Source organism: Scyliorhinus canicula, chromosome 11 (genome assembly GCF_902713615.1).
Source record: "Scyliorhinus canicula chromosome 11, sScyCan1.1, whole genome shotgun sequence".
Classification (NCBI taxonomy): domain Eukaryota; kingdom Metazoa; phylum Chordata; class Chondrichthyes; order Carcharhiniformes; family Scyliorhinidae; genus Scyliorhinus; species Scyliorhinus canicula.
In genome coordinates, this window is record NC_052156.1 from 14,137,117 (window position 1) to 14,151,362 (window position 14,246).

Below are 14,246 nucleotides of genomic sequence, written 5' to 3' on the forward strand. Positions count from 1 at the left end.
AATCGGGAACTTAAGATTTCATGCTAACACAAGAACAAGTTTCTGCCAGTTATATACAGCCTAACTCTGAACAAGTAAGCAAGTGTCAGATTTTTTAAAAATCAAACCAAATTTATTTAGAGTGTCCTTTCTGTTACGTTGTGTTGTTACCTGTTAGGCCTTTACAAGATGCATCAAGTGCTCTTCAGTTAACCGTTCAAAAAGCACCATCATATAGTAAAATGCCTAACAACAGACTTGACTCATCAGGATCAGCAAGTGATCTTCTTTTATTCAAATGGAGAACATCTGCGTCTTTTTCGTTTGCGAGGAGCGCAAATCTAAAACAAGGGACAGACCTATTAGATTAGCACAAAAACAATCCAGAGGATCTAATCAGCAGAATTCTACAGTTCACAACTGGCAGGTTTACGGGTGGGGCCTGGGATGGCTGCCTGCCTTTGCCACAATTGAGGCCCTTAAGTGGCAAAGAGCTTCTCCTTTCTGTCATGAGAGCCCTCACAATTACCTGGTCATGGGCTCAGGTACTGGACATTGCTGAGTATACAGAGCTTTTTAAAAACTTAATTTACATTGTGTATGCGTCACTGTCTAGGCCTGCATTTATTGTCCACCCTTCGTAACCCTCCAGAAGGTAGTGGTGGACATATATGGGTGGGAGAGCAGGGCAAGGTGCTGGTGGAAAGGATTAAGTGGAAATGAGAGGGGGACAGGATGGGGCCTCTGGTGTGAGGCGATGTGGCAAGTGAACATCCTCCTGTGCTAGAATGAGCTTGATTCAGTTTAAAGTGATGCACAGGGTGCACGAGACGGGTACGGATTAATGGATTCTTCCCGGAGTGACAGATGGGTGTGAGAAGTTTGGCAGAGCCGGCGAATCATGTTCACATGTTATGGGGTTGCAAGAAGTTGGGAGAGCATCTCAGAGGTAATATTTGGGAGCTACCGAGGATAGTGGGGGCCGAGGTGAATCCCCATGATGGCGATCTTTGGGATTTTGGAAGCGCTGGAACTGCTGGAGGGGAATGGGACCGATGCCGTGGCCTTTGTCTCTCTGATTGCCCGGTGATGGATTCTTTTGAAGGTCGGATACACCACTGGGGGTTGCGGCTTGGCAAGGGGATCTGTACGAGTTTTTCCAGGGAAAAGATTAAATTTGTGTTAAGGGGGTCAGAAGAGAGTTTTGAGGCCATTCATGATGATATTTGAGGAGCTGTTCATCTCGGCGGGGGGGGGGGGGGGGGGGGGGGGGGGGGGAATGGGGAAAAACTGTTAACTCTGATCTTGTTGGAATGTACAGTAAGAAGTCTTACAACACCAGGTTGTTGGAATGTGATGTTATTGTTTATGTTTGGAATAAAATATTTTTCCAAAATAAGTGGTGAGCTTCCTTCTTTAACCTGAGGTGTTGGTACACCCACAGTGTTGTTAGGGAGGGGAATTCCAGGATTTTGACCCAGCAGTAGTAAAGGAATGGCGATATATTTCCAAGCCAGAATGGCGAGTGACTTGGAGGGGAACTATAGGTGGTAATATTACCAGGTATCGGTTCCTCTTGTCATTCTAGATGGTGTTATTCTAGATGTCAGTGAATTCCTGCAGTGCATCTTGTAGATGGTACACAATGCTGCCACTGTTCGTTGGTGGTGGGAGGGATTGAATGCTTGTACAAGGGGTAGCAATCAAGCAGGCTGTTTTGTCCTGGATGGTGTTGAACTTCTTGAGACTTTTGGAGCTGCACTCATCCAGGCTAGTGGACAGAATTCCATTCACTCCCTGATTTGTGCCTTATAAATGGTGGAGAGGCTTTGGGAAGTCAAGAGGTGAGTTGTTCACTGCAGGATTCCTGGCCTTTGATGTGCTCTGGTAGGCACAGTATTTATATGGTTAGTCCAGTTCAGTTTCTGGAGATTCAGCAATGATAATGCTATTGAATGTCAAGGATTGATGGTTAGATCCTCTCTTGTTGGATGGAGATGGCCATTGCCTGGCACTTGTGTGGTGTGAATGTTACTTGCCACTTGTGAGCCCAAGCCCGGATATTGTCCAGGTCTTGCTGGCCAATTAGATTCCACAAGATATTAAATGGCTGCAGGACTGTCCTGTTTGGTATAGTTGTGAGCCCGGTAACTCTTCAAAATTCTGCCCACATATCTTATATTTGATACTGTCTGGTTTATGATTCTACACTTTACAGATACACAGTTCTGGACTAAACCTGTATACCCATCATATCAAAATATCCTGCGTTAACTTACCGCCACAATTCAACAAAATAAAGGTATATATTTTACAATTTTAAAGTTCATTATTATCGAACCTTTTGCAAAAGAAGTTTGATGTCATCTGCCATGTCAGTGGAGACAAAAAGTTTACTGTATCGCTTGTATGGCTCTCCATCTCCCCCAATGAGAAACTTCTCGAAGTTCCAGGCGATATCATTCCGAAACACTGGACTCCAAACAATGAACTTGGGATCACCCATTAAGATGCGTGGTTCATCGTGAGGTTGAGGCAATCTCTCTTTCAGAAAAGTGAAGATTGGATTTGCATTTGCACCATTCACCAGGGTCTTTTCAGTCATGAAGAAATTTGGCTCAAAGCCATTGCCTGGACGCACAAACTTCAATGCATTAAGAATCTCATCATTTTCGTTGTTCTCCTACAAAACCATTGGCAAAACAAGGTCAACAACAAAATTATTTGGCATGTCGGCCTCATTCAACCATTCTTTAAAAGTTTGGGAAATTGTGTGGCTGATCAGGATTTCCATATGGAGGAGAGATTGAGGAAACTTGGCCTGTATTCTCTAGAGTTTCCAAGAATGAGAGGTGATCTCATTGAAACTTACTAAATTCTTACAGGGCATGACAAAGAAGATAAGACATTTCCCCTGGCTGATGAATCTACAATGAGGGGCACAGACTCAGGAGAAGATACAACCCATTTAAGACCAAGATGAGGAGGAATTTAAGACAAGCCATTTAAGACCAAGAATGGGAGGAATTTCATCACTCAGATTGTGGCAAATCTTTGGAATTGTTGTGGTATCTCAATCATTGAGCATGTTTAAGACAGAAATGGATAATTTCTGGATTCTAATGAAATCAAGGGAATGGGGGTAGCACGGGGAAAGTGGCATTGAAGTAGCTGAATCAACCATTATCATTCTAATTGAATGGGCTGAACGGCCTACTCCTCCATTCCTATGTTCCTAGATCTGCAACATTTTGACAAGCAGCTACATTTCCATTTTAGGCAAGTTCTATTGCACCATTTTCCCTGGATAATGCCAATATCCTTTTTGAATCAAGGTTGGTTGCCGGACAGACGAGCCTTCGAGAGGTTGGAATCTTGTTGGAAACCCAGCAACCCCTTAAAGCCCACAAAACTGGAGTCTTAGAAATGGATAACCAGGGCAGTACAGTGCACAGTGGTTAGGACTGCTGCCTCACGCCGCCGAGGTCCCAGGTTCGATCCTGGCTCTGGTTCACTGTTTGTGTGGAGTTTGCACATTCTCCCGTGTTTCCATGGGTTTCTCCCCCACAACCCAAAGATGTGCAGGGTAGGTGAATTGGCCACGCTAAATTGCCCCTTAATTGGAAAAATGAATTGGGTACTTTAAATTTATAAAAAGAAATGGATAACCATTTAGAGAAACTGATACTACCATGAACATTCATTCTCTCAATTTAGATCATTCTCAAGTCAATAATGTCAACTGTAATAACAGCCTTTGAGATATGCAATAGGGTTATACAAAAAAACAAGTCTCCCCAGGGGACCTTGAACGAATCCTTGCAACGCTGGCAAAAGATCATTTTCGGCCAAGCCATGTCTGTATGAACTGTAGGAAGGGAACTCATTCCTATTTTACACTTTGGATAAAAATGAGAAGTCTGGTCTAAACACTTTGCACTTCAAAGAGTAAACAATAAATGTAACATAGGAAGAGCAGTAGGCTGTTCAACCCCTCAAGCAGTGGGATAATGGCTGATCTGTGACATAGGACGATCTCGGGAAAGTAGGACGAATCTCAAACGCGCAATAAAGAGGGCTAAAAGGGGTCATGAAATATCTTTGGCTAACAGTGTTAAGGAAAATCCCAAAGCATTTTATTTGTATGTAAGGAGCAAGAGGGTAACTAGAGAAAGGATTTGCCCACTTAAAGACAAAAGAGGGAATTTATGCGTGGACTCAAAGGAAATGGGTGAGATTCTTAATGAGTACTTTGCATCGGTATTCACAAAGGAGAGGGACAAGATGGATGTTGAGGCTAGGGATGGATGTTTAAATACTCTCGGTCAAGTTGCCATACGGAAGGGGGAAGTTTTGGGTATTCTGAAAGACATTAAGGTGGACAAGTCCCCAGGACCGGATGGGATCTATCCCAGGTTACTGAGGGAAGCGAGGGTCGAAATAGCTGGGGCCTTAACAGATATCTTTGCAGCATCCTTGAGCACGGGTGAGGTCCCGGAGGACTGGAGAATTGCTAATGTTGTCCCTTTGTTTAAGAAGGGTAGCAGGGATAATCCAGGGAATTATAGACCTGTGAGCTTGACGTCAGTGGTAGGCAAACTGTTGGAGAAGATACTAAAGGATAGGATCTATTCACATCTGGAAGAAAATAGACTTATCAGTGATAGGCAGCATGGTTTTGTGCAGGGAAGGTCATGTCTTACAAACCTAATAGAATTCTTTGAGGAAGTGACAAAGCTAATTGATGAGGGAAGGGCTGTAGATGTCGTATACATGGACTTTAGTAAGGCGCTTGATAAGGTTTCTCATGGCAGGTTGATGGAAAAAGTGAAGTCGTATGGGGTTCAGGGTGTACTAGCTAGATGGATAAAGAACTGGCTGGGCAACAGGAGACAGAGAGTAGTGGTGGAAGGGAGTGTCTCAAAATGGAGAAGGGTGACTAGTGGTGTTCCACAGGGATCCGTGCTCGGACCACTGTTGTTTGTGATCTACATAAATGACCTGGAGGAAGGTATAGGTGGTCTGATTAGCAAGTTTGCAGATGATACTAAGATTGGTGGAGTTGCAGATAGCGAGGAGGACTGTCAGAGAATACAACAAAATATAGATAGATTGGAGAGTTGGGCAGAGAAATGGCAGATAGAGTTCAATCCAGGCAAATGCGAGGTGATGCATTTTGGAAGATCAAATTCAAGAGCGGACTATATGGTCAATGGAAGGGTCTTGGGGAAAATTGACGTGCAGAGAGATCTGGAGTTCAGGTCCATTGTACCCTGAAGGTGGCAACGCAGGTTGATAGAGTGGTCAAGAAGGCATACAGCATGCTTGCCTTCATCGGACGGGGTATTGAGTACAAGAGTTGGCAGGTCATGTTACAGTTGTATAGGACTTTGGTTCGGCCACATTTGGAATACTGCGTGCAGTTCTGGTCACCACATTACCAGAAGGATGTGGATGCCTTGGAGAGGGTGCAGAGGAGGTTCACCAGGATGTTGCCTGGTATGGAGGGTGCTAGCTATGAAGAAAGGTTGAGTAGATTAGGATTGTTTTCGTTGGAAAGACGGAGGTTGAGGGGGGACCTGATTGAGGTCTACAAAATTACGAGAGGTATGGACAGGGTGGCTGGCAACAAGCTTTTCCCAAGAGTGGGGGTATCAGTTACAAGGGGTCACTATTTCAAAGTGAGAGGGGGAAAGTTTAAGGGAGATGTGCGTGGAAAGCTTTTTATGCAGAGGGTGGTGGGTGCCTGGAACGCTTTACCAGCGGAGGTGGTAGAGGCGGGCACGATAGCATCATTTAAGAAGCATCTAGACAGGTATATGAATGGGTGGGAACAGAGGGAAGTAGACCTTGAAAAATAGGAGACAGGTTTAGATAAAGGATCTGGATCGACGCAGGCTGGGAGGGCCGAAGGGCCTGTTCCTGTGCTGTAATGTTTCTTTGTTCTCTTTGTTCTTTGTTCTTTATAACTCTATATGCCCGCCTTTGGCCCATATCCCTTAATATCTTAGCTTAACAAAAAATTATCTATCTCAGATTTTAAATTAACAACTGATCGATCATCAATTGTTATTTGTGGGAGAGAGTTCCAAACCTCTACCAACCTTTGTGTGAAGAAATGCTTCCTAACATCTCTCCTGAATGGTCTGGCCCTCATTCTTAGGCCATGCCCCCAAGTTGTAGAATCTCCAACCAGTGGAAACGATTCATCTTTATCTACTCTATCTTTTCCTGTTAATATCTTGAAGACTTAAATTTTAGAGAAAACAGACCTAATTTGTATAATCTCTCCTCATAACTTAACAAGGCAAACAAGACAATGCTTTTATGTGAAGTTAAACATGACAAAGACAAATTGAGAATGCAAATAAACACTTTGAAATGGCATGGCAACGGGAGAAAATTCCAAATTAGACCGAGCGCGGCTGACAACAAAATTGGGAAACATGACTGGACAGAGAATCGGTTCCGACTCTGAAATTGCGGCGAGCCGATTTGACGCCAAATCACACTTTCTCAGCGGCGTCAATGCTGCCCGGAATGCATGTACAGTAAACACCGTTTCCATATCATTCGCGAGCTCGTCCCGGTATTCTCCCGGGGCCTTCGCAATTCTCCGCCTCCGATTGGCCGAGTTCCCGACGGAGTGGTTCACTTATGCTTTTATAAATTGTGAAACCGGCGTCATGGCTGCTGAGAGAGGAGGTAGGACATGGAGACCATGGGCTGCCAGGCCAGACACTGGCCAGGCTGGAGGGGTGGGGGTGGGAATGGGGGGGGGGGGGGGGTGATCCCCATGGGACTGGGAAGGTGTCCATCCATGGACCACCATCGCTGCGGCCTGCAAGGCAGTCATCTTGCTGCACACATCACTCACCACCCACCTTGACCCCTGATTCTGCAGAGTGACACCACCCTCTGTCACTTCACCCCTCCCACCCAGCCGCCACCTGCCAGTTGGGCAGCACGCAGCCCATTTAAGGGCAATGCCCATTGTAGCCCCTACAGAGGGCACAGGGTGGGAGCTGCAGTCAAGGACAGCGCCATCCAATGGTTCCCCTGGCATCAGAGATGGGCACCAGGGCTAGAGTCCCCGCAGTGCTGGGCAACAAGGGGGACAGGGGTACGGAGATGGGGGGTGGGGGGGGACGGACATGCAGGGACAGAGACTCCAGTGCCAACCAGGGCCAGCATGTAGCCCGTTTTGGCACGGGGGTACGCACCATGCTAACATGTCGGCCTTTCACCCCCGGCAGACAATAGATATTGGAATTCAATCAGAAATGATGGCCTGGGGCAGCACGGTGGTGCAGTGGGTTAGCCCTGCAGCCTCACAGCGCCGAGGTCCCAGGTTCGATCCCGGCTCTGGGTCACTGTCCATGTGGAGTTTGCACATGCTCCCCGTGCTTGCGTGGGTTTCGCCCCCACAACCCAAAGATGTGCAGGCTAGGTGGATTGGCCACGCTAAATTGCCCCTTAATTGGAAAAAAATAATTGGGTACTTTAAATTTATTTTAAAAAAAGAAATGATGGCCTTCCTGCTAGTCATCGCAGCTGTGGGAGATGCCCTGAGGCTGTATGAGCTGGCGCTGCCCGAGGTGGAGGAAGCTGCAGAAGTGGAGCGTGCAGCAGTGGAACGTGCTCCAAAGGAACAGGTGGCAGCTGCCCAGGATGGAGAGCTGGCCGCCCAACAGGCCGAGGAGGCGCTGCATGAGGCCATGTGTGTCCTAATAGCACCTGCCGTTCCATGAGGACGGTACATCTGGGGTGGAGGCAGCCTGTTGTGATTGGTGCTCTGCGACCTGGGTTCCTGTTGGTAGGTGTTTTCTGGGGCAACCGGGCATGGATGGGTCCAGCTGCTGGTCAGGCATCCCAGGTGGCGTGGTGCTGATCTGTTCTGCCCATTGGATGTGCCAGGGACAGGGACGGGGAGTGAGTCCGAAGTGCTGTGGTGTGCCAGCACCTCCCTTGCGGTGGTCACCGGCACTGGCCCATCACCTCCTCCTTCCTCGGGGTGCCCAATGGCAACCCGGGCTACTCCATGGGGGTGTGAGTGGAGTTATCCCCCGAGACTCCCCTGCCACCTGGCACTGCCAATCCTGGAGGCCAGCTCTGGTCTCGACCAGGGTCTGCATGCTCACGGCCATGGAGCACAGGGACCATCTCCATCTGGCACTGCGCCACATCACTCATTAAATGTGCCACCACCTTCTGGGTCTGCGTCACATCAGCCAGTGACTGCGCCATCTCCCTCTGGTCCTGGGCCACCTCCCTCTGTGTCTTCGTCATGTCGGCCAGCACCTGGGCAATGCTGCTGACATTGCCAGTCATGGCCTGCTGTGACTGGGCCATGCTCAGAAGCGCTGCTGCAATTTCCAGGTGTCTCTGGCACATGGCTGACTGTGGGGCAGCAATCCTGTCCTGGGCCTTGGCCAGAGCCTGCACAAAATGCCCCAGGTCTTGAACATGCCGATCCATAGCCAAAGCCCTTGACCCCCCCCCCCATGCCTCCACTGTGGATGCCACCCTGGGTGGCACGCATGGGCAGCACCACCTCCTGCTCCATTGTACTCGAGCTTGGAGGTGTCCTGAGTCTCGGGCAGAGGGCTGGCATCTGGTGGCCTCAATGGCCAGGGCATCCGGCCATGGCAGCCGGCATGTGGTGCAGGGTGGGGGTTCGACCGCCCTCCGGGTGGGGTGTGTCGGGTTATGGGAAGGAGTTTGGTACCAGGGGCACACCTTCTCACCCTGGCCGCCCTGAGGCAGTTGTGCAGTTTTATCCGGCATTGCTGGCCGGTCCAGACGGTGTTGCTGGTGGCCTCTGTCACCTGCACTCAGGCATGGCGCCATCTGGCAGCCTCCTTCCCCGGGTATCAGGGTTAACCGCCTCTCCTACACCCCTTCCAGGTGGGTCTCCAGCTTGCCGTCGGTGAAACTTGGGGCCGCTCTCCTTGCTGCCGTCTTGATGGCTGGGATAGTGTTTGTGGGGAGCGAAGTGTCAGCCTCCTAAGTGTCAATCGCGAAACCAGTGAATCCGGCACCGTTTCTCATTGGAATCGCTTGTGTTCCACACGGCGCCGGTGCTAACCCCTCAACAGTCACTGAATCGGTCCAGGTGCGGCGCTAGTTTTGCTGTTGTGGAACTCCATGAGTCCTTAGTCTCAGGAACAGAGAATCCCGCTGCATATTTCTGAACCACATAAATGTAAAAAGAACACATCTAATGGTCTATATAAACCAGGGTGTTAAAACTTAATATAGCTTTAAAATTAGCAATGTTGTGAAAACCAAATCAATAATTTAAGGTCTTAGCTTTTTTTAAAAAAAACTGTAGTTGAGGTTTCAGGACAACACGAATCAGTCAATATAGGAGGGGGGGGATATCTAGTTAAATACAATGAAGAAAAAACGACACACTTGGTAACCGAACTGGTTGCAGGGAAAGCCAATCACCACGAACCCCTGCTTGCCAAAGCATTTCTGGAGCTGGTTCAAGTGGTGATAATCCCTGCTGGTCGTGCTTCAGAGAGAGGCGACGTTTACGATCAGAACCACCTTTCCTTTCAATGTTGAAAAGTTGAGGACCTCGCCACTGAGAAGCTTGGCGGAAAATCCATAAAATTTCTTTTCACAGCCGGCCATCTCCTACAGCATCTCCTTTAATCCCGGTCGCTCTGAATGTTACAAGTGTCTCAATGTATCCAGTCACAAAGGAAACCTCCAGCTAAAGTACTGATGGAGACAGAATACTCTTAAGGTATATTCACAGCCTGGATACGCTATAAATACGGTTTGAGGTTAGTAAATATCTGGGGCTAATTAGTTTATTTGTGAGTGGCAAAGCTACGTCAAGGGGAAATTGTCACATCAATTGTTGACGTAGGCAGTTGTGTTAATGAATAGATTTAAACCCCCCACCCCCGGGCCAGAGATTAAGTGCAGAGGAAATCGCAGAAACTTCTACCAGACTGGGGTTTGCCCCATTGTAGTTTCAAGAGAATTTTCTTGCGAATTCTCGGTCCAGATGCTTATAGTTCCCCACATGGCCAGGACCACATCCACAGGTCAGCTGGGGCTCGTTGGCTTGAGTAAGGACCATTTGACAAAAAAATGTGCAAAGTTGCTGGTGATTCAAAAGTGTGGACTAATTGTTCCAGAGGCGAGTTGAGGTTTCACAATCTAGCTGGGGAATGTGTAGATTCAGTTAATAAACAAATCTGGAGAAGAAAAAAAACTGCTACAACGTTTAGTATGATGATGATAATGTCTGTGTGGCGTTTGCGCGTTCTCCCCATGTGGGTTTCCTCCGGGTGCTCCGGTTTCCTCACACAGTCCAAAGATGTGCAGGTTAGGTGGATTGGCCATGCTAAATTGCCCCTTAGTGTCAAAATATATGTAGGTTAGATGGGGTACAAGGTTATGGGGATAGGGTAGGGGAATGGGTCTGAAGGTGCTCTTTCAGAGGGTCAGTGCAGTCTCGATGGGCTGAATGGCCTGTTGGGGTTCTATGGATAACCAAGTAAACTATTGGACTGTCACCAACCCAGCTGGTTTACTGATGTCCTTTAGTAAAACAAATCTTCCGTTCTTATAATCTCTGGTCTATGTGAGTCGAGGCCCATAGCAATGTCATTGACTCGTAGACATAGAATTTACCATGCAGAATGAGGCCATTCAGCCCATTGAGTCTGCACTGGCCCTTGGAAAGAGCATCCACAAAAGACCACACCTCCGCCCCATACCCATAACCCAGCAACCCTACCCAACACCTTTTGGCACGAGGACAATTTAGCATGGCCAATTCACCTAATTTGCACGTGTTTGGACTGTGGGAGGAAACTGGAGCGCTCGGACAAAACCCACACAGACGTGAGGAGAGCATACAGATCGCACAGACAGTGACCCAAGCCGGGAATCAAACCTCGGACTTTGAAGCTGTGAAGCAACAGTGCTAACCACTGTGCTATCGTGCTGTCCAATGCTCTCTGAAATGGCAAGCCACTCAGAGAGCAATTCAAGAATGGGCAGTAATCTTGTGAAGGAATAAAAGACTTTTAGAATGTTCCAATCAAATGAAAAAGATGACAAAATTAGCATTAGTTCCCACTTTGCCAACCAAACCAGGATTCTATTATTGATGTGTACAAAAGGGCAGCACGGTAGCATAGTGGTTAGCACAATTGCTTCACAGCTCCAGGGTCCCAGGTTTGATTCCCGGTCTGGGTCATGTCTGTGCAGAGTCTGCACATTCTCCCCGTGTGTGCATGGGTTTCCTCTGGGTCCAAAGATATGCAGGTTAGGTGGATTAGCCATGCTAAATTGCCCTTAGTGTCCTAGATTGCCCTTCGTGTTGGGTGGGGTTACTGCGTTATGGGGATAGGGTGGAGGTGTGGACCTCCAAGAGCCAGTGCAGACTCGATGGGCCGAATGGCCTCCTTCTGCACTGTAAACTCTATGATTCTATGAACAAAGGGTGGCATGGTGGCGCAGTGGTTAGCACTGCTGCCTGCACGGCTGAGGACCGGGTTTGATCCCGGCCCCGGGCCACTGTCTATGTGGAGTTTGCACATTCTCCCCATGTCTGCGTGGGTTTCACCCCCACAAAGATGTTAGGTTAGGTTGATTGGCCACACTAAATTGCCCCTTAATTGGAAAAACGTAATGGGGTACTAGAAATTTATTTTTAAAAAATTGATGTCTACAACTCATTCTGTAGCCTACACTGATTTGCAAAGGACTAGCTGGGCATCAACAAGATGATAGAAGAAACAGGAAGAAAAAGGAACTACCCCCCCTACACCACCATGCACCCTGCCAGCTCTGAAACTACACATTGCATATTTTAATCAGGCCTGGGAGTATTTCTATTCAGCCCATAACAACCTTCCCTCTGCACTGGGTAACCACAGCATCATTGAGGTCTACAGCACAGTAAATGCTTTAAATTGGCCCATCGCGAATGCGCTGGTCAATATCAACCATTCTAATGCCATTTTCCAACCATTAGCCCACAGCCTTGTATACCTTGGTATCACAAGTTGACATTTAAAAAAAAATAAATTGAGAGTATCCAATTCATTTTTTCCAATTAAGGAGGCAATTTAGCTTGGCCAATCCACCTACCCTGCACATCTTTGGGTTGTGGGGGCGAAACCCACGCAAACACGAGGAGAATGTACAAACTCCACAGGGACAGTGACCCAGAGCCGGGATCAAACCTGGGACCTCAGAGCTGTGAGGCAGAGTGCTAACCCACTGCACCACCGTGCTGCCCTACAAGTGCACATCTAAATATTTCTTGAATATTATGAGGGTCTCTGCCTCCACCACCCTTTCAGGCAGCGAGTTCCAGACTCCCACAACCCTCTGGGTAAAAAGGTTTTTCCTCACATCCCCTCTGAACCTCCTGCCCCTGACCTTAAATCTGTGCTCCCTGGTCATTGAACCCTCCAGCAAGGGGAAAGGTTTCTTCCTGCCCACTCTATCAATGTCCTTCATAATTTAATGCATCTCAATCATGTCCCCCCTCAGTCTCCTCTGCTTCAAGGAAAACAACCCCAGTCTATCCAATCTCTCTTCATAACTAAAATCCAGCTGAGGTAATTTCCTGGTAAATCTCCTCTGCACCCTTTCCGATATTATCACGTCCCTCCTAAAATGTGGATTCCAGAACTGCACACAGCACTTAGCTGTGGCATAACTAATGTTTTATACAGTTCCAGCATAACCTCCCTGCTCTTAAACTTTACGCCTCGGCTAATAAAGGCAAGTATACCATATGCCTTCTTCACCACTTTATCCACCTACCCTGCCACCTTAAAGGACAAGCACACCAAGGTCCCTCTGATCCTCGGTGCTACCCAGGCTCCTGCCAGTCATCATGTATTCTCCTGCCTTGTTGTCCTGCCTAAGTGTATCACCTCTCACTTATCCAGATTGAATTCCATTTGCCACTGGTCAGCCCATCTGACCAGCCCATCCATATTCTCCTGCAATCTAAGGCTTTCCTCCTCACTGTTTACCATGCCATCAATTTTCATGATGTGGAGATGCCGGCGTTGGACTGGGGTGAGCACAGTAAGAAGTCTTACAACACCAGGTTAAAGTCCAACAGGTTTGTTTCAAACACGAGCTTTCGGAGCACGGCTCCTTCTTCAGGTGAATGGAAAGGCTTGTTCCAGAAATGTTTATATAGACACAGTCAGAGATGCCCCGGAATGCGAGCACCTGCAGGCAATCAAATCATCAAAGATGCAGAGAGAGAGGTAACTCCAGGTTAAAGAGGTGTGAATTGTCCCAAGCCAGTTCAGTCGGTAGGCCTCTGCAAGTCCAGGCTTGTTGGTGGGGGCCGAATGTAATGCGACATGAATCCCAGATCCCGGTTGAGTCCGCATTCATGCGTGCGGAACTTAGCTATAAGTTTTTGCTCAGCAATTTTGCGTTGTCGCGTCTCCTGAAGGCCTCCTTGTAGAATGCTGACCCGGAGATCAGAGGCTGAATGTCCTTGACTGCTGAAGTGTTCCAGTTGGGGAACACTTCAGCAGTCAAGGACATTCAGCCTCTGATCTCCGGGTCAGCATTCTACAAGGAGGCCTTCAGGAGACGCGACAACGCAAAATTGCTGAGCAAAAACTTATAGCTAAGTTCCGCACGCATGAATGCGGACTCAACCGGGATCTGGGATTCATGTCGCATTACATTCGGCCCCCACCAACAAGCCTGGACTTGCAGAGGCCTACCGACTGAACTGGCTTGGGACAATTCACACCTCTTTAACCTGGAGTTACCTCTCTCTCTGCATCTTTGATGATTTGATTGCCTGCAGGTGCTCGCATTCCGGGGCATCTCTGACTGTGTCTATATAAACATTTCTGGAACAAGCCTTTCCATTCACCTGAAGAAGGAGCCGTGCTCCGAAAGCTCGTGTTTGAAACAAACCTGTTGGACTTTAACCTGGTGTTGCAAGACTTCTTACTGTGATCAATTTTCATGTCATCCACGACCTCACTTATCAACCCTCTTACCTTCAAGTCTAAACCATTTCTATAAGCCACAAACAGCAAGGGCCCCAACACTAATTCCTGCAGGACCCCACTGGACACAGGCTTCCAGTCAAAAAAACACCCCCGACCATCACCCTCGCTTCCTGCCACTCAGCCAATTCTGGATTCAATTTGCCAAATTTCCTGGATCTCATGGGCACTTACCTTCACTATCAGCCTTCTATGTCGGACCTTATCAAAAGCTTTGCTGAAGTCCAAGTAGAC

At 47.9% G+C, this 14,246-nt stretch overlaps 1 pseudogene; it reads right to left on the reverse strand.

Moving 5' to 3' along the window:
* Positions 1 to 88: 88 nt before the first annotated feature.
* Positions 89 to 9,785, reverse strand: LOC119973841 (annotated as a pseudogene).
* Positions 9,786 to 14,246: the final 4,461 nt, after the last annotated feature.